Raw genomic sequence first — 27,370 nt, 5'->3', positions numbered from 1 at the left:
TGCTACAATGAAAAAGTAGTTTAGTTTCGTGGCATGGAGTTTGTACAGTCTGAAGGAAGTAGAAGCCTCTGTAGAAGCTTTGAAGGCTTCGACACTTGCAGGAATAGCACATATGAGAAGCAAAGCTCCAAAGATACTTTAAAAGATGTAGTTATTGTAGGGCCTAGCTTATCCAAACTGCTGATTCTGGTCTCTCCCAAAGCCATTCACAAATGAAGCTCAATGTTGCTGAATTTCAGCAGTGGGGAGAAATTCTGGTGATGAGCAGCAAGTCCAGCAGCGTGGCTTAACCAAGGATGAGAAAAAAATCCTGTTTCCATTTCTTACTTTCACCAAGAGATATTTGAGTCCTAACAATGAGCATTTGGGGTCATGCCTTCAGATGATGGTGTAGCTGTTGGCTTAGTAGCTTATTATTTGTGTCCTGTTCCCTATGTCCTGTCTAAATGACAAAGAGGATGAGGGTACTTGTTGGGACACCAAAACCAGGAGAGAGGATGCTTTGTGTCCCAGTCTCCTTCTGCGAGGATGTGTTGGCAGGGGAGGATGACCTGCGTGCTGGAGACCTAAGTAAATTAATTTCTCTCTGCAGGGGCTTGCAAACCAGTTTTTCCAAGGCATGTGGCCTAGATATCAGGAGAGATCTCTGTCTTTGCTGTCAGTGCTGTTTAAATTTCAATGAAGAGTTAAATGCAAGCCAGAGCAGGGGTGTAGGTGTGGGGTCTGCCCAGCCATCGCAGCAGGCTGTGCATCAGCAGGGGGGAAAGTCCTGCCTACAGCCCTGTTACCTGGCAACAGGGAGTGTGATATTGGGATCAGCAGAGAATTACTTGAACCTACAAACACTCAGTTGTCCTTGGCATAGCTCTGACTCCTAAGGCAGAGTTCAACTGCATCATGACAGCTGCCAGGAAAAACACTCTCCAAAGGCTCTGTGGGTGCCATGGGTGTCCCTGGGTGATGGCCATGTGTGCTGCCACGGCCCTGCACCACTGATGACATCTGGAGGGGACCCCTGGGGTGAAATGGAGCCTTGTGAGCAGTAGTTGAGAGCCAAACCAGCGTTTCATAGTGGCGCGGGGGGCACGGGCAGCGCCTCGCCAACTCCAGCCCACACAGCTGAGGGTGTGCCAGTCGGGATTTTCCCTGTTGGCTTGGCAGCAGATGGCACAAAGTCCCCTCCTGACCGGCGTCAGGGGTGGTTGGTGTTGGCTTTCTCAGCTGTACATCTCTGGAGTCATTGTTTAATTCTCTTTCTGTCCTACAACAGGGACCTCCTGGCAGTTCAGTGTCAGGCTGTGCCCTGTGTCTCCCCGACGTATTCTACACTGGCACAGAGACGATCCTGCTCTAATAACTCATATATAATTCAGAACCCTGAGGTTTAGGGATTAGCCAGGTTATGCAAAAACTATTTTTTCCCCCCAGACTCATTTGCATATTAACTTTCCTGTGCATTGCTGATTTGGTTCTGGTGAGGTTCATCCTGTTGCTAGGAGGGATAAGCAATGAGACACTGAAGAATTATTCAGAACGACTGCAGACGCAAGAAGTTAATACTGCTCTCGTTTGTGTTTGGACAGCTGTCATGTAATTTAAAAAGGCTCTGGAAACTCTAGAAGCTTTTCCTTCAAGAAAACTCTAGGTGAGTTTTTAAAGCCTGGATGGTACCCCTGGTTCTGAATGCCAAAGTTCTCCATTGCAATGGGAACAGCAGGTCCTATGGGACCTGCACCTGGAAGGGTGCTTATGGCAGATCTTTCTCTGAAATAGAAATCCATTGGAAAACTCATTAGCTTATAAATAAGTGGAAATAAGAATAATCAAGTCAGTGTGTAGAAGAAATACCTTTCCTTTCCAGGCAGACTGGGACTTCATCTAGAAGCTTTCTTCTGTCTTCTTCGATTAATATGAAAAGCCTTGGCTGCTTATAAATGTTGGTTGCATTTGGTTCTCAGCAAAGTTTGCCTTTTAAAGGGATGCTTTTGGTCAGCTGTCACCTAATTCCTTTATGTCATCTTTATGTAAGAAGGACATGCTATTTTTAGAAACTTAATGTAGATATCAGTATGCTGGGAGATGAGGCTGTGCTCCAAGAGAAGGATGTACCAGCAAATTTACTTCACAGCATAGACAGAGCATTTGTGTGTGGTGTGTCCTGGGAATACCAGAAGCAAAAGCACTACCCTAAGCAGGGCAGGGAATTTGTCCACCTGGTGCCTCTCCAGCCCCTTTAAATGTGGGGGTTAGCACATATACAACTATTGGCATCCTCCAGAAATTGCAACATGCTGGTGCTCAAAATTACCAGCGTACCTCTGTTGGTTTTTTTTTAAATAATGTAATTAACAATTTTTTATTCTCTTTGTTTATGGATTTTGAACTTTTACTGTGCTCTCAGACCATGTGTTAAACTTTTCTGCCAGGAGAGCTGAAACGTGCTTTCTGCTATTGTTGAAATGAGAACAAGCATTCTTTTATGCTTGCTGACTCCAGGAGCCTTCCTTGAAAAAACACCACTAAATATTTTCAGGTTTCAGAAAAGAGCAGCATTTATCATCTTGGGAGCTGTCTGCCTATACCATACTCATGCATGAGCAGAGATACCCCATTTTATTGCCCATGTGTGTGCTGCAGTTTGCCAGCTCAGATGTGTCATCTTACTCATTTGGTAGCATATCTCTAAGGCATATTTTTATAGATAAGGCAGTAGAGAACATCACAGGTAGATGTACAGAAATGTGTTTGGGCTGTGAACAGATACCCTCCAAATGCACTTACCTACAGTTGTAGGTAAGAACAAAGAGGCTCAGCAAATGTGTTTCATGATTTGGTATATCCCATTCCTTCCCTCCCCCCTCCCCTGCAGTTGTATAAGTAGTTTTGATGGCAGCTGCTGGATTAGACCCAGAAGCTTAAAAGATTAAAGAAACCCCTAAAAGCAGCGAGGAGGAAGTGAAGGATCCGTTTGTCTGAAGGTTTGTGTTTTCATAGTGGTGGTTGAGAAGAAAATTGCAAACAGGCCCTGCCCTGCAGCATCTGGGCGAGCAGGGGGAGGGTGTCCGGGCCAGCCGGGACCTGCCGGGGCTCATCCTGTGCTGTGTCACATCCCGGTGCTGGGGGGTGACAGTGGCAGTCACCAGCCCCTTCCCTCCTCGCCGCTGGAGCACACAAGCTCACTGAGTGCTCTGCTCCTTGGCTGTCCCGAGTTCCTTACAGAGAGAGGAAACTTGGAAATTAAAACACAAAAAAACCACGCGGAAATTAAAACACAACAAACGGCTCAATGAGCTCCAGATCTTGCATTTTCATGCTGTAGTAAAGTGTGCTGCTGCTGCTTACACTGTGTGCCAGCTCTCCAAGGAACGCTATTTTTAATGGATGTGTTTCTTGTCCAGGGGGTTCCAGTCAGTGTCAGGGCAGAGGGGGACACAGCATCTTTCACCAAAGTCAGGCTGAAGTCTGATTCCTTGCCCCCATTTCCCTTTACCCCCACCCACCCTCCTTAGCCCCAAACCTAGAAGCAGCTGTTTTAAGGAGGGATTTTTTTTTTTAACGTGGTCTTTTGCTATGTAAAACATCTGCTGCTTTCTGGCTGATCCCTGAACATTACTGATGGGGTGTATAATCAAACAGGGGGGCTTCAAGAATGTAAGCCAGTGTTGCCTTTGTCATTCTAAGCACAGTCATTTGCAGCATGGACTTATCTGGGGTGGATGAAAGACAAGACCTGGACACCCAAACCGGGTTGCTGGGGCAGGCAGTGCTGCTGAGGACCTTAACATTATTAACATTAATCTAATCTTTCCGTTTGTCAAACAGATTTTTGAGTATATGGAGACAGCTTACCCAGTTCTTAAGACAGTGCTCCCAGATCAGCTTGTAGTTTGTTCTGTAATGCTGTGTGGATTTGCTGGGATTTTCAAGTAAATACATTATGTATATGGCTTACAGATTGCTTAGGCTGTCTCCATCAATAATTAAAATGAGGGAGGGGACTGTTCTGCAGTTTTCTTTTCCTCATCCTTTTTACATGTCTGTTTTAATCTTTCCTCTCTTAGGATGGGGAAGATAAATGTGTGGCAAGGGAGAGTGTGTCAAAGACAAGAGCTGAATGTTTTTCCAGCAGTCAGGAGCTCGTGGCACATCGCTGCAGTGCCAGCTCACAGCATCAGCCTGACCTTTGCCATTCTCTTTGCAGACACTTTGATTCAGCCTTGTCAAGCGCTGCCAACCTGCTCTCTCGGCTGTTAAAACAAGCACACCTTTCCTGCTGAGACAGGACACAAAGTGTCACCTTTGAGCCTTGTGGCAAGCAGGGTGCTGTGCTGTTCAGGGGGCCAAAGCAGAGCGAAAAGGTTTGGTTGGATTTGGTGTTGCTGTGCCGAGTGTAGCATTGCCAGGATTGGATGGGGGTGAGCTTTGGGCTTTGTTGTTACGCATTTTGTAGTGGTACTTTGTTAGATCAAGAGCTTCAATACAAGTTAATACTTAGATTTCAAGTGTATCACAAGAACTCCTGACTTATCTCAGAAAAGGATATGGTGTGTTGGAGTTGACATTTCAAAACACATGGTGCTGTCCAGATGCAATCTTACTCTTCTAGTGTAAGATTTTCTGCTGTGGCATTTTTAGTGTCCTGGCTACTCTGAACTGAGTGGAAGGTTATGTCCAGTTAATTGTAAGACTGTGTCTGAATTCCCTGCATATCCAGTCACTGACATCTCTACCTGGAAGTTCAAAATGACAGTTAGTCCTTGCTGTGGTCCCAGCTGGCTGGAGGGTAGAGGCACAGCAGGGCTGTGCAGAGCCCAAGGCTGGAATGCTGCTCTGGAAAGTGCCCCCAAGCTGGGAGAGTGACAGTCCTTTCACACTGGCATTACCACCTAAGGACTCGCAACTTACTGGCCTGTGTTCACTTCCCAGCTTGGTTTAGACTTTACAGCATTCCCAGAGAACAGAGGAGCCACCAAGGTGTTGATCTGCTGAGCTGGATGGATGTCCTGGCTCAGCTCAGTGTGTGTGCCCAGCAGTCCTGGCCTTGGGCTGAGCTGGTTTCCCAGCCCGTGTGGGAGGTACAACACCCAGCACTTGGTGCACGTGTGTGCTGGGCCAGTGCTGAAGCTTTTCCTGTGGAGATTGTCAGACTATAGCTGGAATTATGGGCATTAGAGCAACTCCCAAATGCACAACCCCCCATGTGCTGTACAGGGTAAATTAGACCAGTTTCAATTTTGTCACTACAGTGGAGAAAACATGTGGTGTGCTGTGCTGGGTGTGAAGATGCTTTGGTGTTGCATACACCAATACCCGGTATCTTCCATGTGTTGAGAGCTCAGGTGAAGGTGTTACAGAGGTAGAGCAAACTGAAGCTTGTCCAACATTACTGGTTTATTTTCACATCTTGCTGAATAACAAGGCTGCACTTCAGTATCAATAGTCTATCTGAGCTTCCAACGGACACTATAAAAGCAAGCCAACAGCTGCTTTACACTAACATAACAATTTATTGACAAGAATTTTGCAGTGTGAGCGTAAGAAATGCTGTCAGTTTGGGTACTACAGCTCCTCAATGCACAAAGCTGTTTGTTTTTCTGGGGTGTTTTTGCTGGTTTTTTTGAACACTCTCTGTTTTAATATTTCTTAACTTTTCTCAACTGCTTGAAGAAGTTGACAAGTCTTTAGGCAGGTGCTCATACACACTGGGAAGGTGTTTTATGCCTTATTTGCTACTTTAAACTCTGAGGTGCAGAGAAGTAGCAGCAGTGCAGCTACTCTGGGTGAAGTGAGGACTGTGGTGCTCTCTGTGTTCAGTGCCTTGCACTGTGCAGTCCTGCTTGTGGAATATAAACTGCGGGTGCTGATGTAATTCAGATGTTAATCAGAATTTACAGTAGTTGAACTGAGCCTGGAATTTAGCCGGGGGCATTGAAATGGAGCATTAATCAAACGCCACAATTACTGAGCCACACTTTCTGCATTAAAGTAAACTAATGTGGGAGATGCATTACACCCCTAACATCTGAGTGTAAAGGAAGAGATCATGGTAGCAGCAGTCATTAGCCTTTATCTTTGGTGTCTGAGTAAGGGAAAGGGCTCTGTAGATGTTAGTCTGCTCTCAGAAAGAGGACCTTAGGGGAATAAAAAAAAGAGAGAGAAAAAAAAAGCTGAGCTCTTTTTAATAAACTAATGTAATTACAGATCTGTTTAAGTGGAGGCATATGATACGTATGTTTGTGACAATTTTCCAGAGAGATGGTTCGGCTAGTGCTAAATAACCAGGCTCATTTTCCCATAATGCAAATGTTATTCACAAACTATTACCATAATTGATGCACCGAGCCACTGTAGAGTAAATAATGCCTTGTGTGTGGGAAGCAAACTAGAAGTCAATGAATATTAAAAAACAAAATCTCATTTTTAAAGGGAAACTTCACAAGAATTAGAATTACTTTGGAAATTCAATGGCAGAGCAGGTTCCAGTGGCCTGGCTGTATTTTGGTCAGGTATTACATGCACAGGCATGAACACACGTGCTCTGGGCTGTGGGCTCCAGGCTGGTCCTGTTGGGGTGTTTTTTCTGCTTGGTGTCTACAAAGCATCCTCAGAGCTGATCCAGTCAGCCTGGGAACCTTTGGGCAGATCCTGGGAGCTTCCCAGAGATGTGGGTTATGCCCATGCCAGGCCTCAATAAGGACCTTTCAGGGTGTTCTCTGTCGGGGAGCTGGGATGTGTAGCCCCATGTTTGGGGAGATACTGGTTGTTTCTTTGCCTCTGCCTTCCTGCACTGTGCTGGATTACTTGTTTTGTGTAACACAAGAAGAATTTTGCATCATGCCAAAGGCATGGCTTTGGGTTTGTGGGTTGTTATGCTTGTGATGAGGATGTGAGTGGGCTGCCCAGGGCTGCTGGGGGTGGGATCTGAGACTTGCTGGGGTGCTGGGCACGGCTGCAGGGACCTCACAGCTCTGTGTAACTGCTTCCTTGGTCCTTGCTCACAGTCCCTGTGCACAGCCTCCTGCCTTGGCAAGTGTTAAATAGGTTACAGCACTTATTGCTGAGGTGTAAATTGCTCTGTAGCCGTGGCTGTGCAGAGCTATTGGCACTGCAGCCTCATCTGTGCTGCTCTGGATTTTTAGTGTAAAACGTTTTGCTGAACAGGACTTGATTTAGCTGTGGGCATTAGTGCCCTGCCATCTAATCCCTTTTTATGTTCAAAGGGAACTTGTGGTAGTGCCTCAATGTATAATACGTTCATTGCATGCAAAGGTTCTATTTTTTCAGGCATTTCTTTACTCCCCCCCTCCCCACTGGATGTATTTGCTCCCTCATCCCTGTTCCATGTCTAAATGAAGGAGGTATATACACACAGTTCTGTACTCTGTTGCAGGGCTGTGTTCAGTGGGATGAAATGACAGAATGTCACAGAAATCACTGCTTTCTGCATTTGAGAATTGTGTCATTCCAAACACTTTTGAGTACTGGTGTATTCTCAGAAGTGATTTTTTTTTTCTCCAGGTAATAAAACCCTGTCCAAATAGTGCTGGAGCTCTACAAACCAGAAAGCTGGGGAACAAAATGCAGAACCATTGTATAGGTTTACAAAAGCATCATTTTCTCTTAATATCATAAGCCATTTTGTCCAGCTGACAATTACTGTTATTTTTTTAAATTACAGACCATAGCACTGCACCTTTTTCAGAGAGGTTAAAAAGGCATTTTAAGCCACCTTTGCCTCCCATCGCTGCAGATAGTCACACGTGACTTCCTGGCACAGTTCCATATATATCATATACCATCAGCAGCTCTCCTTACTGCACCCTGATCTAACCCAGTGTGGCAGAAGTACCATATTGGGAGCCATCATGAGCCCTGCTCTTGTGTGCCAGGCTTATGGGCTGTCCTGCTTCTGTCTCAGTCTGTCTCTTGCTGGTTGTAAACCACGAGCAAATGTCTGTTTCTTGTCCTTTGTGGACTGTGTTGAGGTGTCTGTTGAATCTTTCAGGGTTCTGTGGTTGTGCCTCCAAGCCATGATTTCACCTGGAAAGCTGAGCATGTGCCCCAGCTGGGTTACCCCTCACTGTAACTCATTACAAATTGGCACTTTGCTGGGGGAGATAAAGTACTTCAGACTGTTTTTCTTGAGTTAATCTGTACTCTTTGAATCAGGCAGCCTTACTTATTAGCCTTTATCCTAGCCAGGGGAAAGCAGCTGTGAGACCTGACACCACCCTTAGAGCACCTACAGACCTGACAATCTTAGAGCAGCTAGGGAAGAGGTCACTTGCACTTTTAAGTCATTGCAAAAGAATCTTTCCATAAAGGATGACTCTGGTGGTAGTGCTGGTCTCCTGAACCACTTCATCCTGCATCTCCTTGCTCTGAAATGGTGCCAGTCCCAGGAACTTCGATACGCAGGATGCAGCTCATCCTGTGCCTGCTCTAAGTGGGCATTAAAGCATGAGAGCTCTCAGATCCTGCCAGCCCACATGGGATTCAAAGCAGTGACCTAGAGAGTTGCTTTAAAACGTGCACAGAAGTCCGAATTGACAGCAGCATGTTCATGATGAGATTTTTCAGCAGCACTCAAGATGAAAGAGCAGATGGTGCTGATGGGCGAGCAGGGTTATAAGGTACAGGATGGGATTGTTACCATGATAATAACAAGACAGCCAATCCCACAGTGTTTCCTAGTAGGCTGGAAGAGGATAGTTCCCTGTGGGCCTCCATGTGACTCACAAATGTCTGGCAACACCGGCCTTGGGACACTTTGGATGCCTCATTTGTTCATCATGTTGGCTCTGAGATGTAGCCACTGATCTGGGTTTGGGCATTCTGACCCCTTTCCTCACTGCCCGTGTCCTGGGAAGCCTTTTAGGTTGTAAAGTATTTCAGTACAGAGCTGGTGTGGTTCTGGGTTACTTCTAAAGCAGAAAGGCTGTTATGGAACGTGGGTACTTTGAAGTGAACCAGGTATTTTCAAATTTCGAGCTGGGGGAATGCTGGTCATGTTGGAAGGCATGCAGGAGCTTCAGCACCTGCACTTCACTTATAGAATCCATGTTACTCTATACTGCTCTGAGCTTGGGAAAAACTTTCTCTCTTAGTGGACTGGCAGCTCCCACAGGCCCTGCTCTCAGCCTCATGTAATCTCCCTGAGATCCCTGCTTTGGCTGCTGCATTAGGAGCCACTCTGAACTGAAAAACATTTCAGAATCCTTTTCATTTATACTTATTCCAAATTGCTTTTATTTTTTTTTCCCCCACAGGCTCATTATAAAAATTACTGTAAACATTATCTAAACTTTGTGCTCGTTGTTTATGTGCTGTTTCTTTCAGCATCCCCACACTTCACTCTGCTGGTTGGGAAGTGTGAAAGCTATTATGGTAATAGGGAGGGAGATGATTTTCTGCTCTCCTAGTGCCAAGAAGACAGGAATGGATGTAATTCATCTTGGCCCTGCTGCAAATGCATCATCTTGCTTTAGCCTCCCTGCACATACACAGAGGTTCATTTTGCTTGGCATAAGGGTCAGGGCTCTTTAGCTTCCTCCAGGGTTGGTGTAGCTTGGCTCTGCTGTGCAAGTGGGTTCTTCAGGGCATTGATACTGCCATGTGAAATAGTGAAAATAGGTGAAATAGTGTCTGGTTGGCTCCTTTCCTTCCTCCCATGTGGCACCAAGCAGGTACTCTGACTCAACAACAAACCTAAAGTCAGAGAGTAAAGGAGGAGGTACATACTGCTCTTAGGAGGCTTAAAAATGCACTCAGTACTCACTGTTACACTGCACATTGCATTAGTGTGTGATTAGCTTTGTCATGGGGAATAATTGAAATGAACATGGATCGATATCTAAATATACATTAGGGTGTATTAAAAGGCTTAGAACCAATGGTCTGTTAAAAAGGAGGTTATTTCAATTCCTTTGTACACTGTCTCACAGTTGAAATGGTGTATTAGAGTATAGCAAAACCTCCTGAATAAATCAAAGTATGATTATTCTGGGAGAACTGTGAGAATTCTATCAAAACATGGTTCCCTTTGCAGGGCCATATAAAATGCATCATGATTGTGGCTGTACGAACTCAGAACTGGAAAAGCACATTATTTCATGTTATTGATGGTGATTGAAAGAGCAGGTGTGGGCTAACAGGGTTTTGGAGGTGAGTGCTGCAGCACCTTTAGGGATGGATCCCTGCCCGAGGTGGTGTTTGTCTGGCAGCCTGTCCCCAGGAGGTGAAGATGAATGTTGTGAAACAGAAGTGAATCTGTTGTGTCATGCACCACACAGATTATAGCTCTATAAAACTGGAACACCAAATACATCTCAGAGAAAGTGCTGACACTGTAGGTTTGGAAATAAATGGTGTATTTTGTTCTACTGCAAAGATGAACGGAGTGTTGAAAACTTAAGCTGGTGTGTACTTCGTGTGTGCAAACCTACCCAGCTGTCGGTGTTGTAAGGAATCACCAGGCTCTCCTGATGCTGCCAGGGGCTATTTGTGGATGATGATGTGGGGGTTTTCAACAGTGTGACAAAAAATGAGCAATCTGTGGCACGATGGGCCCATCCCTGCCTGGCTGGGGGATGTGATGGCTGGAAATTCTGCATCTCCATTCCCTGCACTGCACTTGTCCTTTGATTGCAAAAGGACAGCTCTCGAGGGATGTCGCTGTGCATTTTCCTGAGATAAAATAATAGCTCTGTGTTTTGTGACCCTGGAACTTTAGGTCCTGCCAGATGCTAATGAACCAGTGGAAAACATCCAGGGCCTAGTAATTGCTTTGAGCCACAGCTGTTTGTGCTTGGTACGGGTGGCGGCTCTCGCCTCCTCGGTGGCTGCACCCTGTGATGCTGCCCGGGGCCCCCCCGGGGATCCTGGGTCAGTGCAGGGAGCAAACTTCCTCTAATTGGGTACAAGAGAGCGTGGTGTCCGTGTGGACGGCGGCTCTTGACACACCACACATGTGGTGTGTGCAGTGAATCCCGGGCAGGGCTGCAGGGAATGTGTCCTGCTGCCGGGATGGAGGAACAGTCGCAACTGGGGAGGCAGCAAGGCTCCTGCACTGACCTGATCTCATTCAATCATGCAGCCAGATCTGTCCTATTTATCCATTTGCTCCTCCAAAAAGCAGCTTTTTTGGGTGCAGAAAATAGAAGGTGCTAATAAAAATCAATGTTTTAATTTTCTTTCTATGTTACTCCCTGTAGGAGGCCTTCTCATAGTTCTGAAAAGGGCTGGGGCATTTTACCTTTTAGCATAGGTCAGCTGTCCCACAGGAAGGCAGAATTAAAGGGAGAGTGGGAATATTTTTCTGTGGCATCAATGGGAAGTAATTTCTGACAACTACAGCTGTGGAAGGCCATGATTTGAACCAGCCCAGCTGACCACATGGAGCAGGATGGGAAAGGACTTCACCCCAATTCCCTTCCTGCTGAGCAGAGAAGGGTGGGGCCCTAAGGGAGAGTGGGGCTGAGCAGGGAAGGGGTCTAAGGGCAGAGCAGGGCTGAGCAGCCTCAGCTCCACATACATGCAGTGGTTGTTATTGGTCAATATTGATGTTTGGATGCCTTGTATAAGTCTTAGTTTATGAAAAGTTCTAAAAACCTCTGCTGGAGGTGAATGGGTAGCCAGGCTCTCAAAGTCACAGCTTTCAGATGATGCACTGAACCGTTATCAGCACTGATAGTACTTTCAAGGTGAGTAATATTGACAAACTGGGTTTCAGGATCTGTTTCATATGCTTTATATTTCTGTGTGTGCATATAGTTGGAGATGGTAAGTCAGTTGTAAATGTCTTTATTCCATCTCACTCTGCCTGTGAAAAAGAGACCTAGAAAAGGTAAAGAGAGTGATGAAAAGGATCTGTGGAGACATGCACAGCTTCCATACAAGGAGAAATTTAATAGTCTGTGAGTCTCTGGTCCCCAAAAGGTGTAATATAAGGGAGACAAGAAAAATCCATAAATTCATGATCTGAAGATGATGCAAAACAAATTTTTCTCTTTTATTGGGGTAGAGTACTGTGAGACTCCCACTTAAATAACCAGATAGCTGGTTAAAACAGCAAAATGAAGTGACTTTTTGCTTCTATGGTGAAGTTCTGAACCTTGTTCAGCATCTTATGGAAGCATAAAGAGGTTCAGCTACCTGTGTGACAAATTCAGCTCCTGTTTTAATACATATGATACTGAAGGCACATCCTTGGACCTGAGATTTCTGACATTGTTTCCTTGTGCATCGGGAAGTGTTGAGGCACGGGATGCTGGGCCAGATAGCTCTGCTCCAGTACAGCCCTGGCTGTGCACAGTGGAAGCACAGGAGGCTGATTATATTCACCCTGTAGTTTGTAATGTGATATTCACTGCTCCATGGCATGCAGGGAGCTGGGAGATTTGCAGCCAAATGAATGTGTCACTTTAAACCAGAGTCAGGGAATTGGGCAGTGTTTCTGAACAAACATCCTGACCAGTGGCTTCCTGGGATTTATTATGCATTAGTTTCATATTGGTAGTGGTGGTTGGTTTGGTTTGTTTTTTTTTCTTACAGATGTCCTTGCAGATATTATTTTAAAACATGAGCCTGACAGCATCACAGCTCACCAAGTGTGACTGTAGAGGTGGGGCTGAAAAGGGGGTATCAGGAGAGAGCCTGGCTCCTGAGGACTTGCTCCAGTTCCTCGGCAGCGTTACTGCAGCTGCAGAATCGGAAAGGAGATATTTGCTTTATGCTTAAGAGGCTTTATTGTTTCTAAACTATATATAGTCCTGTAATCTTTCTTTCGATGGGGGAGGGTATTGCGGGACAGCCTCCAAAGCATCGCTACCCTGCCTGGTGGGCGAGCAAGGGGTTAACGCGGCGGTGCAGGGTCCTCGGAAGGGACCAGCTCATTGTCAAAATAATGTTTAGCCAGGTGTTAATCTGTGTCTGGAGGGAAGTGCTGGAATTCATTATTCATCCCACTGGGGGAGGTCATGGTCCTGGGAGGCTGCCAGCGCCGGAGCCAGCCTCCTGGCTTTACTGACATGTGCCATTTGTGATGAATGCAGCTGAAGTCCATTTGAGGAATGCTGCTGTCAGGCAGCCAAGCTGCCAGCGAGCGGGGCTGAGCGGGGCTGAGCCGCTCGCAGCTCCCGAGCAGGGAGAGACCGCGGCGGGAGGGCAGGAGGGGACACGGCAGCGCCGGGCACAGCGAGGGCTTTTCTCCTCGTCTTTCTCTCCCCTAAATCCTGTGCTCCCCTTGGAAAACCGCCCGCTCTGTCGGGGAGGGTGCGCTGCTCGCCGTCAGCAGGATAGGTTTGGGTTGCTTTTTGGTTTGTAACGAGGGCAGGAGGTGAGACAATGATCAAGTCAAGTTGGTTCTACGTCAAGTTCAAGCATGCAGAGAAGGTAAGTCCTGCAGGGACACTCGGTCCCGCAGCCCTTCCCCAGCGCCCCTTCCCTGGGCAGCAGCGGGGAAGTTTCCCCGCGGGTTGGTTTTCCAGGGATGAGGCTGTGCCGAAAGCCGGAGCAGCGCAGGGCACGGGCTGGGAATGTGGCAGCAACCTCAGCACTGTGCGGGTCGGGGAGAGAAGCTCGGATCTCATTCCTCCAGTGCTGCGTCAGGAAAAAAAAATAAAATAGTAGAAGTGGTAGAGATGCGTTTGTTTTCCCCTTGTGGAGCTTGAAAGGGAGGGATATTTCTGGTTCCGCGGAGCCCGTTATGAGATGTGACCTGCTTCTGCAGGGAGGTCAGTTCTTCTCTTCTTCTTTAGCAACTAAGTGTTTAATTGTCCGTAATTATTACGGGAAGAAAGAAGCTGTAGCGAGATGTATTCCAAGGCTCTTTGCTGGGGGTTTACTGCGGAGTTTGCTGTATTTCCTCCTGCACAGAACAGAGTGCTTTCCGTGGGTTTTCCTTTGACACTCAGCTTCCACTTCACGTCGCCTGCCCCTCGGTACCCAGGTGCCTGGGGGAAACGGAGGGACGGGGATGGGGAGAGGACGGACCAAGATTGCAGCGAGGACCTGCTTAACAATGATGCATTTTCACTGGAGATCTCCCTGGAGGGTTTCCTGCCCCGGGTTAGAGGCTGGTCTGGTTGTCAATAGTGCTGAGAAACCCTCAGTATGTGGATGTAGCTTTGCTGTTTTCTTTAATCCAGCAAAATAGGGAAAAGAGCAAGACAACTTTTTTTTTCTTTTTGTGAAAATACTAAGCAGCCTCACTATCTGTTCCCTAAACATCCTCGAGCAGTTTGCAACTTGCTGTTCTTAAAACTGAGAGGAAAGCCTACGCGTGTGCTGTTAGACTGAAATTTTCTATTCTGGCAAATAGTCCCACACTGATTTATTTCTTGTCTTTGTGCCTCAAGTTATACTGCATATATATTTCATTTAACAAGAAGCATTTATATTTCATTTAACAAGATTGTCCTATCATTCATCCTAGGCTGCAAATAGCATATTTAACAGTCTCAGATGTAACTTCCATTTTTGTTTGGTTTGGGCAGTCTCAAAAAGGCTGCAAAACCCACATTATTAGGCATTTATATATTATCTCCTTGATGTTTCTCTACTATAATTCTATGTTCTTTAAATCATATCTGCCCTATAAATATCTATATCAAAACAAATCACCTCAGCATATTTACCATATGGAAGTTCCTGGAAATAAAAAGCTAAGGAAATCGGTAGTTATTTGCCAGAGGGTGAAGCTGGCTATTTGAAACTCATGGGGATTTCTCTTTCTTTTACATTTTGTGATTCAGTTTCTTCTTTTTTTTTTTTCTTTTTCATAGCCCTTGCAGTTCATTCAGAAAGCCCTCGAGTCCCTGAACACAGCAGATAATGTTCCTGCTTTGCTGTCACCGGGTGATTCTCTGTGTGTGTTACATAACCTGTCATACCAGCTTTGTCAGAGACAGATATTTTTGAGATCTACAACCTGGGAAATTTGATCATGGATGAAATCCAGGAAGCCCATTTAATCTGTATTCTTAGAGTTACTTGTGCCTTTACAAGACTTTCTTCCGATTCACCAGGGAAGTTGCCAAGTCTGTTCATCTGTTGGGGGGGGGGAATCCCCAAACCATAATGCACACACTTAGGAAGACAAAAACTGAAGTGCATGTCTGGTCTTTTATTGGATTTCCTGTGTGATAAGAGACTGTTATCCATTTGGGTTGAAGTGGGGGTTTCTTAATGGGAGGCTCAGGAGAAATTTTGGTCTTGGCTATGAGGTGGGGCTGTCCCCCTCACTGAACGCAGGATTTTGTGTCAACGTTCTTATTGTGGCTGGGGCTTCTTCTGCATTAGCTTCAAGTCTTGTCTGCCTGTGAAAGTTGTACTAGTATGGCTTGGGTGTGAATTGACGCTGAATGTATTAAACTGGTGCAGTTCTCTGGCGGGGCTCTCTGGGTACACACTCTGTCAAACAAGTGTTTCTGTGATAGTGTAACCACAGTGGCTTAAAAAATTAGGTCAAATTCTTTTGCAACTTCTCTGTGTTGTCAAGGTTTTAGAAATTGGGTTTATGTGAGCTAAGCTGAAGAACCTTTGAAATTCTCAAACCAGCTTTTTATGGCAGTTTGTCTAAGTGGATTTAGAATCTCACTTGGAGATGCAGTTTCTCCTTTTCAGCTGACACAAGTGTGGGCTGCTGCAGGAATGAGTGCTCCCACTCCCAGTTGTCAGCAGTAGTGTTTGTGCAGCCACCTGGGGAAGTGACCCAACCCAAACTGAAGGGGTTTTATTCCTTTTTTGGGCTGGCTTTGTTTTCAGGCAGGTCAGATGTGTCCCAGCTCACCACAAGTGTACAGCAAGGTGTAGCTGGGAATACCTGGGTGAGTGTGAGTAGAAAGGACAGTGATGTCTCTCCTGGCAGCAGCCTGTGAAAATTAAATTAATTTAAGTTTACTCTCCCCATGTGGAAGTGTTACATAATCTCTGTGTAAGGCAGGTCATTTTAGGTTAGGGAAAGGTTGTGTCTCTGCCCTGCCGTCAGTGCAGTATCTCGGTTAATCAGAACTGGAGCTGCTCTTCCTGTGTGTGCTGCAGTGCTGACATGGCACTGCTCCCTCCTAATTCTCTTCTAAAGAAGTTCATTGACATTTTTATTAGCTGGCTGGCTTTGCTGAAGTTGATGTCCTTGCCTCTGGCCATCACAAATATTTTCTTTTTTTTTTTTCTTTTGATTTACTTCGGAAGATGTTGAGGTCTGAAGACCCCACTGTGATAAAGCATATATATTTATATACATGTCAGAGGTAACTCTGCAGGTAGCTTTTATATTGTAAAATATTCCTTCCCATATAGATTGTCAACCTGTTTTATTCTCTTGGCATCACTACACTTTCCTGCCATAAACTGTTCTATTGATTGGGTTTGAACGCTGCTCATCCTGTTTGGATTATCTGCAGCCTCTGCAGACAGACCTGAACCAAGGTGTGCTGATGTAACTTGCCTGAGCTTCAGAGATTCAACCCTCACGGGTCTTCTGGGAGCTTCCAAAGTCATTGGGTCCACCTGGCACCTTGACATCTCTTAACCAGTTAATTTTAGGTTATCTACCTGCTTGTGCAGAGGCTGGTTTGTACTGGTGGGCAGTGGTCACGCATCTGCAGCTGCAACACAAAGCCTGCAAAATGGTCTTCAGCTGTCTTTGGATGCTCACCTTGTATCCTAAAGACATGTTGGAACTGGAAACAGAAGAGAGAGGCATTGGCTGTATTGATGTGTTAGTTTGCTCAAGTCATCCAAACTTTATTTTAAGTTGTCTAAACAAGCACTATAAACCCTTTCACAGCTATGTATTTTTAGTTGTGATTAAAATAATCAGATAATAAAACTAGCTAAAGTAGAAATCCACACGATTTCATCTTTGAGTCTGCTATCATGTTAATTGCTAACATTCTGAAACACAAACTAAAAGGGAGCCTACTGGATAAGCCCCAAAGTTTTTATGTTTACCCTTTCAGAGATCTAATATGAGGTCGTTTGGCCACGAGCCACTTTCACACAATACCCGTATTCAGCCTGAGTGCATTTACACTGGAATTAAAATTCAAAAGCTCCATGCAAATAATAGTGCTGACACTAGGAAATCAGTTTGATCTGAGGGGGAAAGAGAAAAGGCAAACTCTTGGAAAATCTATGAAATTCTAGAAAGTGTGGGAGATGTGTGGAGAGAGGCAGCGTGAGTGGGCAGTCTGGCTTCACGTGTTACTGCCTGGGTGGGAGGGAGCTTATGGGTGAAGCTGGAGGACTTGAAAGGTTTTGCATTGTCCTTGAAAAGCCCTGTCCCTTGTTTGAGGTTCATTGATAGATATTGCTGAAGTGAAGCTTAATTTTCCTGTTCCCAGCAGTGCCCAAGGGAAAGAAGTGCTGTATTTCTAGCTAGAAAATTAGATTAAAACACCCAGTACCTAGATCCAGGGTGCATTCATTTCATCCTCTCTTATAAGACTCTCACTGCTCTGAAAGGCAGTTTACAGTTTTGACAGCTAAAATAAAAAGCCTGAAGGACAAGCAACCACTTTAAATGTTAGAAGGGCTTCATTTCCAGCAGAAAGATTTCAATTACAGTAATTTTCCTCCAGTAAGTACAAAGAGGTAAATGGAACCCCTGTTTCAAATGTTAAACTCACAGACTACATTATTACCAGTTGTACTTTGAAAGTAAAGGATAAAGCCAATCTAAATCAAAGCCCTGCTTCCAAATTACTTTTTAAGAGTATGATGAGGTCTGCACCCGGTAATTCAGCCACTCTGCATTGAGCAGCACAGAGCACATCAAATGTGACTTCCATTAGACCGTGCTGCTCTTCTGGGGGGATCCAAGCAGGAAGCACTGAGAGCTGCATCTTGAAAGGGCTGCTCTGCAGCTGGAGATTCAGGAGTTGGCTGTCTTTTTAGAGAATTTAGGGTGGTTTTTTTTTCGTCCCCGACTCTGCTCGTTATTTGTCGTGTCCCTTTTAACAGTAATTTGACAAAGGTTTGGTTGTTTATCTCCTGTGTGGCACAGCCTCTTCTCCCTCCCGCTCCCTGCAACGAGGTATTTCATCCGAGACCACTTCCTCCCCTTGCTGGGGTGGGGAACACATTTTCAGGAGTCCGTGGTTTTGAGGCCAGATACTGAAATGTGCACAGTGTTTGCATAATGCAGTGGCTCTAAAGAGCCTGATAGCCAAGGTGATAAATCAGTCTGGTGACCTGAGCTCACCGAAACATTCATTTTCCCTGGAATGATGAACTCTTCCAGAAATCTGTACCCACGGCTGGATGGAGTCAGGGATAACTGCTTGAGTCGGTGGCTTTCTGGGTCAGACCTATGCCCAGAAGCACCTGAGGAGCAGCAGGGATTTAACCAGCCTGCTCCTGGGGCTGCTCCCTGTTCCAGTGGCAATGAAACCCCTCCCTGCTGGTGCCTGAGAGGTGGGTACCCACCTGGTTTTGCTCCAAAAGTGTTCACTGGAGATAATTGTGCTAATTTTATTTATTTATCTTTGCTACTTGTTTTCCTCGTTGCTTTGTAGATGGATTTTTGCAGGTGTGAAATCAGATGTTGCTCCTTAAACTGGTGGGAACGATCAGCAAAGGGTTGTGTCTTCCTGAATTACTCAGCACAGACACCTGGTTCACTATTTTTGTCATTTTTAGCTGCTGAAATTTTTTTGCTTTCCTGCCTATGACTATTACAAGTTTGCAATTTTTTTTAATTGTGTTGCAACTGTGACTGCCAGCGTTTTAGGGAAAGGAGTGAAATTCATCATTTTATGTGCTTGTGAACAGAGATTGGGCCTAATGAAGGAAAATAGATGTAGGAATTTAATTTACTTGTAAATATGGATTATTATAAATCATAAAATGATGGAATGGTTTGGGTTGGGAGGGACCCTAAAGATCATCCCATTCCACCCCCTGCCATGGGCAGGGACACCTTCCACTAGCCCAGGTTGCTCCAAAGCCTATCCAAACTGGCCTTGGACACTCCCAGGGATGGGGCAGCCACAGCTTCTCTGGGCAACCTGTGCCAGGGCCTCACCACCTTCCCAGGGAAGGATTTTATCCCAACCTCTAATGTGCCCTTGTGCTTCAGGAGCCTGTGCTCACTTGGACTCAGCTCTTGTCCCGCCTGGTTTGGCTGAGTGACTCTGTGATTGCCATTAAGCCCCGTCACAGACCTGCCTTGCTGCGTGTTCTGGCCTTTTATTATTGCATTTTGATGTTATCTGGCCTTTCTGCCAACACAAAGAGGTCAGAGGACGGTAGGTGGTTGCTGGTGGTGGGTGCAGCCTGCACAGCTGCTGTGCTTTGCTCCACGCTGGCAAAGGGGTCTGAGGACGCTTTTCCCTTCCTCCAGCCTCAAAGGCCAGGTTGGGCTGGAGCACCAGCACTGAACGTGGGCTTTGTGTCTCCATGGCCTGGTGAGCCCAGAGAAAGCAGGCAGGGCTGAAAGCCAGAGGATGAAATGCCATCCACCCCTGTGCAGTGTCCAGCCCCAGAGGGATGGGAGGTGGGCTCCCCACGTGTGCTCAGGGCCAGGCTGCCCCTCGCCTTTCATCTGCTCCCAGGGCTGAGTGAAGTGCAGCCAGACCTCCCAGGAGGAATAACATCCTGCACCGTGAGCCATGTGCAGGTCCCTGCTCAGGCCTGCTCCCCCTCCTTCTGGCTGCACTTTCTGTTAAATTGAAAGCAGTGGATGGGCCGTGGAGTTGGCAGGCAGGCTCTGTTTGTTATATTCTCCACCTGGCCTTACAGTCATGAAGTGAGCTCAGAGTGCTGAGCATTTAGGGCAGAACACTGGAGATTGCTGGGCTTTGTAATGTTTACTTATTTATCTTGATTTAAACTGATCTTGCTCCAATTCTGCCAATTGTTTGGACTTGGACCCGTTCTTGGGAAAACTCTTGTGTGGTTTTGGATAGGGGCATTTAACTAAGCTGTTAAAGCTTCCTGATTTCTTTCAGTGCTGCAAACTGAACATTTGCAGTTTGCTTTTTGCTCTAAATGGTTGTCACTAAGGGCCTCTAAGTTTGCTTGGCTTTGCTGGGAATATGGTAGAGATTTAAAGGCCTTTTTCTTCCTTGAATCCGGGGCTGTTGTTGCATCCTGTGTGACAGGATGACTCGGGGGCTGCTCCTGCCTGGACAGGATTTGGGAGCCCTGTGGGACTTGCAACATTAGGAAGTCCAAGTACCACCCGCTTTCCCCGTGATTTTTTTCGCAAAGGGAGTCACTGGAGCAGAACTATTTAAACATCTCAGTGTCACTTCACGATCCTCCCACTTATAAGTGGGAATAGGTGGTGTTTTTTTCCAACTGGAGCCATTTTTTGGACAGCTTTGTCTTCAGTACGGTTTGGGATCTAGACCTGAAACTTTTCCATCTTTAGTTCCTATTTTTTGCACGAGACTAAGACGAACTGAATACCAATGGGAATAGTCAGTGGCAGATAAAATAGCAAAGAGGAAAAAAAAAGCCCTGTTACATTCTTCTGATGTAAATTTTTAATCAAATGTATTTTCTTCTGTTAAGCAACTTTTACAGCCCACTGCACAAAACATACAACCAAAAACCTTTGCACAATGAACTGCATGTAATAGGCTAGCAATGCATCCATTACACGTTTTTAGGTCTGTAATGCATTTAAATCCATTTTTGTGTGCACGGCAGTGTAGCCTTCAAAAGATAATTAGAATTTGCTCAGTCTTGCTTTCATAGTTCCTTAGGTTTTCTTCGGATTGCAGTGCTTTGGAGAGCTTCATTAGAAGTGGTCTTTTCTGTAACAAGAAGGAAATACAATTTGAATACATTAGAAAATACGGCTCTCAATACCTTAGAAAGCTGGAAGCTTTGTATCAAAATCTCTAAAATGACTGTACAGCCATTGGTATGAGTGAACACCGTTTTTCAGCACAGCTGGATTGAAGAGCTGGTAGATGGTAGAATAGGTTGTAATAGCAGTGATAATTACATTAAATAACAGTTCTCAATCTGAATAATAGGTGAGTTTTGTAGCAGGATGTGGATGTAGCAGTACCCTTTCTACTGGTGACCAGACTCAGCACTTGTCATCACCATTTGTGTGTCTTCTATATGAGGACTGGGGCCTCTGGTGGTCTAGTGGTTAGGGTGCAGGACTCTCACCGCTGCGACCCGGGTTCGATTCCCAGCCCCCCGGGCAGATGGAGCTCGTCAGCCCTGTAAGGCAATCCATGTAAGAGAAGGTCACTCTAAACAAACCTACGTTCTGAGACCCTCACTGCCACTGTCCAAGCTTGCTCGGCCCCGGCAGATGAACCTCAGGATTAAAGGGTGGGCTCAGTTCAGCGCACGCTGGGTCTCACCTAAAAAATCCACTGCGCAAGCTCGAAGGGTTAATGACCTTTCCCAAATCTTCGCTCGTGAAGACTGGCCATTATATATGAGGACTCCTCCCAGGGGGCCCTAATTTATACACCCAGGTCCTGCCTTGGCCTCCCCACCGACCATTCAGGCCTCCAAGCAGTCCTCTGCCTCCATTTCAGCATATCTGTTCTAAACTTCCCAAGCCACCTGTGTTTCAGGACTCCAGCTCCCCTTTGGCATCTGCCCACACACTGCTGGGCTGGACCTTGCTGAACTCTGCTCCAGGGTGCAGTGAGACTGCTACTGGTTGTAGCAATCCTGGCAGTATTGGAGGCATCTGAAAGTGTTGTTCTTTGTGGTTTGGTAGAATCACAGAATGGATTGGGTTGGAAGGGACCTTAAAACTCATCCCATTCCACCCCCTGCCATGGGCAGGGACACCTCCCACTAGCCCAGGGTGCTCCAACCTGGCCTTGGACACTCCCAAGGATGGGGCAGCCACAGCTTCTCTGGGCAGCCTGTGCCAGGGCCTCCCCACCTTCCCAGGGAAGGATTCCTTCCCAATATCCCATCTAACCCTACTCTGTCAGTTTGAAGCCATTCCTCGTTGCCCTGGCACTACATGGCCTTGGACATAGTCTCTCTCCATCTTTCCTGTCGGCTCCTTCGGCTACTGGAAGGCTGCAATTAGGTCACCCCAAAGTCTTCTCCAAGCTGAGCAATTCCAGTTCTCTCAGCCTTTCCTCACAGCAGAGCTGCTCCATCCCTCTGATCATCTTGATGCCCTCCCTTCTGGGGGGATTGGCCAAGCAGGGTGTGCTTTCCCCAAGAGCTGGCAGGCACTGGGGTTTGCCTCAGGCTGGGGTGGTGTGGGCAGAGCTCTGCCCTGGGGTGGCAGGAGGAGGTTCTGTGGTGCCACCAGAGAACAGGAGTGTGCAAAGCCCTTGTCTTGGGTGATGAGCTGTGGTGAGACCTGCTGTGTGGGAGGGACCCTTCTGGGGCTGAGGAGGAAGCACAGGCTCAGGCATTGCTGGGCACACAGAAATGCAGAGGAATTCCTTTGAAACACTCTTTGGGGCCCAACTTCTGACTTGTAGGCCTGTGGTATGATCACACTGTAACCAGTAACATGTAGGTACTTGATAGATTAATATTCAAGACACAGTAGATGAGAGAAACTGGCTGGGGGAATGTCACACACAATCTGTTCTTTTAGACTTGCTCTCTGTTTTGAAGCTAGATTCACTAATTCTGTAGATGGGAATTAAAAAAAAAAATCAAAAAAAAAATCTATAGGCTTACTCTGATTTTTAAATTTTTTATTTTCCCCTCCTGGACTTCATTTGCCTGAGGGCTAGTTCTGCTCTTTAATTATTTAAGAACTGGGTTTTGTTTACAGTTTGTAATAAAACTGATAAAAGATTAACAAGGTGCTTGTGAATCATTTTAAGCAAATTAAAGCTTTGAAGACTTAAAACAGCAAATATTTGAGAATTGTAAAGCAGAAAAAATAAGAACAGACCAGATAAGATAATCAAGTATTGGATTTGTTTGGGAGAAAAAACATTCTTGTTTGCAATCGGACGTGAGAGCAGCATTCTCTGCTCTATCAAATATTTATGGGTGCTTTTAGCAAATTTGAAGACACTGGTTGTATGAAGCAGCACCAGGCATGTTAAAATACTGTTTTATTACAGTGTAGGGTAGGTGCATGGATAGAGCATGGCTTGGAGAAGGGATTCTGAGTGGAATTACAGGTGTCTAAGTTCCCCCTAGTATCAAGCCTGTGCCAAAGCACATGTACCTTGTGCTGCATTTAGGGACTCTAGTGACCCTTCCTCAAACAGTCCTAATGAAATCATGGACTCTGAGCTGATTTCCATGCAAGAGTGAAATTAGGAAGGTTCTAACTCAATTTCTGTGCAAGAAAGAGATCTTGGGGTTTTATCGATATTTCCTTCTAAACATCAATACGTTGCTCAGTAGTGGTAAAAAAGACTAACCTACACAAATTAGGGAATGTACTAAGAGTGGAACAAGGAACATTGCTATGATGGAATAGAAATTCCTGATTTGACCCTGTCCTGGACATGTGCTGCTCTCCTCAGCCCCTCTCCAAAGACTTGCAGACATCAAGTGCTCAGCAAAGAGCTACAAGGCTGTTCAGAGGTGTCAAACTGACTCTGTGTGAGGAAGAACTAAACAAACTAGAACCTTTCAGCTGTGTGAATAGGTAGAGGAGATGGGACAGAGGTCTGTGAAATCAGGCAGGACACAGGGAGGATGGGAATTGTTCATTGCCTTCCAACACAAGCACTTGGAGACATCAAAGGAAGTTGGTAAACTTTCTCAAAGCCAGGTTGAAGGAGAGCAGATGTAGGTGGTTCTTTGGGAAGGTGTTGACCAGTGCAACTGGTTGCCAAGGAAATTGTGGATGCTCAAAGTTTACATTGCTTCTGGGAAAGTGGACAAATTAATGGAAAAGAAATCAATGGATTGCCACTGAGCAGGCAGGAACCCCATTGGGAACTCAGTGAGCTGGAAGTGACTGGAGGTGGAAGCAAGGGGGAAAAATGCAGGTATATAAATAGAGGGAGACAGGAGTATTATATTTACTTAGCCTATTTTTGTTCTCTTCCTTTGGACACCCATTTATGGCCACCGTTGGAAAGAGGATGCTGAGCAAGCTGAGCCTTTGATCTGGCCCAAGGCAGCCCTTCTCTGTGCTGGTGCCACTGAGGCAGCTCTTTCTGAAGCATCTTGTCTTACATGATGACTGCTGTATAAAATGGGTGTTCTCCAACACCCACTGAGCTCAGCTGCTGTGGATTTGACTGTGGTTGTTACCTTGAAACAAAGGCACATCACATGGTGATTACAGTGTGGTATTAATAGCTGGATTCCTGATTTTTTGTTGATAAAGCTCTGGGTCTGGGAAGAGGAATCTCCACTTCTATGAGCTTCATTTTCTCCATCCATAAAATGAGCATGAAGGCACATGTGTTGTCAGGAGTATTATCTTTGCAGCATTTTGGGAAGAATTACAATGGACTTCTTTGAAGCTATTGGACAAGATACAGAACCAAGAGAAGGCAAGCAACATTTCTATTGCAGTGTCTCCAGAAAAGTTTGAAGAGGGTGAATTATTGCATTTCAAGGCTCTTCAGCACCCCAGTGAAAAATCAGGACAAACCTTTAGGCCTAAATTATGTTCACAATTGAATGAGGTGACAGGAAACTTCTGGGGCAGATGAGGAGAGTCAGAGTCTAATTAAATGGTGTAATTTTATTCCTGTGGGGTTGAGCTGTGAAAGCCAACACGGTAACACTGCAGGTTCAAAGGTCTGTGTGTAGATCCTAATCTGCTTAAAAGATGGGGTTGAATTTCACTGACTGTATCAGAAACTCGAGTTCAGTAACTAAATAGTTCCTTTCTTGAGCATCCAAATATAAACTGTGAAAGAAGGCAGAGCAGCTTAAAGGAGGTGAATTAAGCTCTGCCTATGCACAAATGATAGAAACATTTTAAAAACTCTGTAGCTGGTCTTTCCCCCCTTTTTCAGCTGGCATCACTGCGTGACTTTGATGGCAGCTCTGACATACCTTCTTAGAGTTGTGCTCCGAGGCAAACATCTCATCTGTAGGTCTCAGCAATGGTTTTGATGTCTCCTTTTTCCTTCCCCTGTAGCTGATGTTTCTGCTTTGCTCTCCACTCCTGCAAATGAATTCCACCCAGGGTGGTGGGGCCGACGTCGGTGTCGGGACAGGGCAGCGCGTGCCCGTCTGGGGGAGCAGGGGCTGCACGTGGGTTCGATTACTCTGTAGCTTTATTCAAGCAGGATTTGTATCTCCCAGTGTTCTACACAATACAGATGTTAGAGATGAACAGATAGTGATTCTATTTCCTTGTTTAGTGTTCTGTCATTCCTGTGTTGTGATCAATCTTTGTCCAGCCTTCTTGAAACTTCGTTTGTGTTCGGTGTGTTCCCCCCGACTGTCAATGACCTCCTTTAAAGCCTCGGATCTGTTCCATCTGGTCCCAGGAACTTGGCAGCTTGCGTGGCGAGCAATAGCTGTGTTTTTTTTTTTTTTTCCTGTGAGTGCTAGTACAGAGAAGTCAATTCATGGCTAAAAAGATTAAAATCCCTAAATCAGAAAAGCTGGAAAAAATATAACAATTGCAACTCTGCCAAGGAAGTGCTTCTTGTTGGATTAAAAAATCTTATGACAAGTTGAAAGAGAGAGATTTGGAAGGGTAATTCAATTCTGTTGTCAATCCAGGAGAGTTAAAGCTGAAACTGTGTTAGAATACATTAACAGCACTGCCTGGACAGAGAAGATCAACTGCCTCTCAGAGGCAATTTCAAGCTGGTTTCTATTCTGCCTCAGTTTATGACCTGGTTTGGATTTCCTGACCTCAATGTCTCTGAGGTTCATCGCCTGCTGTGGTCAGAAAAGGTCTCTGCTTGCATGTCCAGAGGTCCTTCTGAAATAAACTGTGTCCTGCTGCAGTTGAAATGGGGAGTGGGAGCTGAAGTGGAAAGGGGTCAAGCTGGCAAGTTTGGAGAGAGAGAGGCATCCATATGGAACGTTGGAGGTGTTACGTATTCCTTACACGCCAAGGAAGCATCCCCTGTTCTTGTCAGGGATTGGCAGCACTTGGTCACAGAGCTGCAGCTCTCCAGGATAAGGTCTCTGGGTGGTGGGAGGAGAGAACAGCTTTTACCTTCTGGGGATGGCCCCGAGGGTGGGTGTCAGTGCCTTGGGTGTGCTGTTGGGGTTATGCTCCTGGGGATTGTGTGAAACCTTGTAGGAAGGGCAGCACTTTGCAGCAGGGTGGTGCCATCAGCCCACCCCTTCCTGCTGGTTCCTGCTCCTGCTGGTGTACTCATCAGCTTCCCAGACTTTTTTTTCCCCTTCCTTGTGAAAAAAGGAGAAACCAAAGAGCCAAAATCATGTCCCTCCTTGGCTCAAGGTGCAGGTTGAAGTTTTGTTGTTTTGTCTTAGAAAAGGGGCTTGCTCAGTGCTCAAATATCACTGTGGTGTGTTAGTGAGTGAAATTGGGAGCACAAAATCCTGTTTTTCTTCTCAGCACAGACAGAAGATGATAGAGAGAGATGTGGGTCCTTCCACTGTTCATGGAGGGAGATTACTGAAAGAGATACTGCTTGTGACCTCATCTAAGTAGTTACCTCTTAGACCAATAGAAGGTATAAATCTAAATCTCTAATAAATCTAAAAAAATACTAGATTTACTGAAAAGTGATTCAAAAAGTACCCTGGCATAGTGGCCCATAGATTTTATATTGCATTCTTTGTGCCTTGTAGTTTTGTGTGGGGTCAGGACACGGGTTAATATAAAAGCTCAGTCCTTTCAAAGACACCTCTTTGTTAAACCCACGTCTCTCCTGGCTTTAGGCAGTGGACTGATTACATGGATATCTTACACAATCATGAGAAATATTTTAAAACAATTAGTTATGGATGTTTGATGGGACCACCTGCCTTGGGAGGTACTTCAGCTGATTGCTTGTAGGGCACTAGGTCGTGAGTGACCCATGTGGGGTCCTGCACTAGAAAGGGGAGGGATAGTGAGAGTTCTCTTAAAAACTCATAGGTTCAAAATCAGAGTTAAGTTTCCCTTCTCATTCTGGCCAATTCAGACTTGGATCTTTTCTCCTCTAACTTCAAGCCTGTAAATATGTCTGAATTAGGAATTTCATCTCCTTAAGGTCCCTGGGTCTGGTAGGAGAGAAATGAGCCCACTCCAGGGCCTGAATGCTTTTTGAAGGTTCCTGATTTTCCTTGAGAGTGCACAGCAGCCCAGGCAATGAGGCCTCTAGGTTAGTTGTTTGATTTGAAGACTTATTTATGGGTAGGTGAAATCTTGCATCCCTTTGCAAGAGGGATATTTTTTAATTTCTCCCTCTCCAAAGGGTGACCAGGTTAGGAATGTTGGAGGCTCTGGGATGCTCAGCTGCTGTGGGGGCATCGATGGGCTTGTCTGCCTCCAACACAGGGAGCAAGTGTCTGTTCA

General features: G+C 45.7%; 1 protein-coding gene and 1 long non-coding RNA gene across 2 annotated transcripts in view; both read left to right on the top strand.

Annotated features, from left to right (window-relative positions):
- The window catches only part of AUTS2 (autism susceptibility candidate 2), a 777,042-nt gene that overhangs the window by 237,847 nt on the left and 511,825 nt on the right, over positions 1-27,370 (top strand). The window lies entirely within an intron of this gene.
- On the top strand, positions 13,178-16,856 carry LOC108501823. Its single transcript, XR_001876287.1, has 2 exons — positions 13,178-13,392; positions 14,784-16,856. It is a non-coding gene; the product is annotated as an uncharacterized LOC108501823 (long non-coding RNA).

This window comes from Lepidothrix coronata, unplaced genomic scaffold (assembly GCF_001604755.1).
Source record: "Lepidothrix coronata isolate B3197 unplaced genomic scaffold, Lepidothrix_coronata-1.0 Scaffold108, whole genome shotgun sequence".
In the NCBI taxonomy this organism is placed as follows: Eukaryota; Metazoa; Chordata; class Aves; order Passeriformes; family Pipridae; genus Lepidothrix; species Lepidothrix coronata.
Note: the sequence above shows the minus strand (reverse complement) of the source record. Positions and strands in the feature narration are given on the sequence as shown.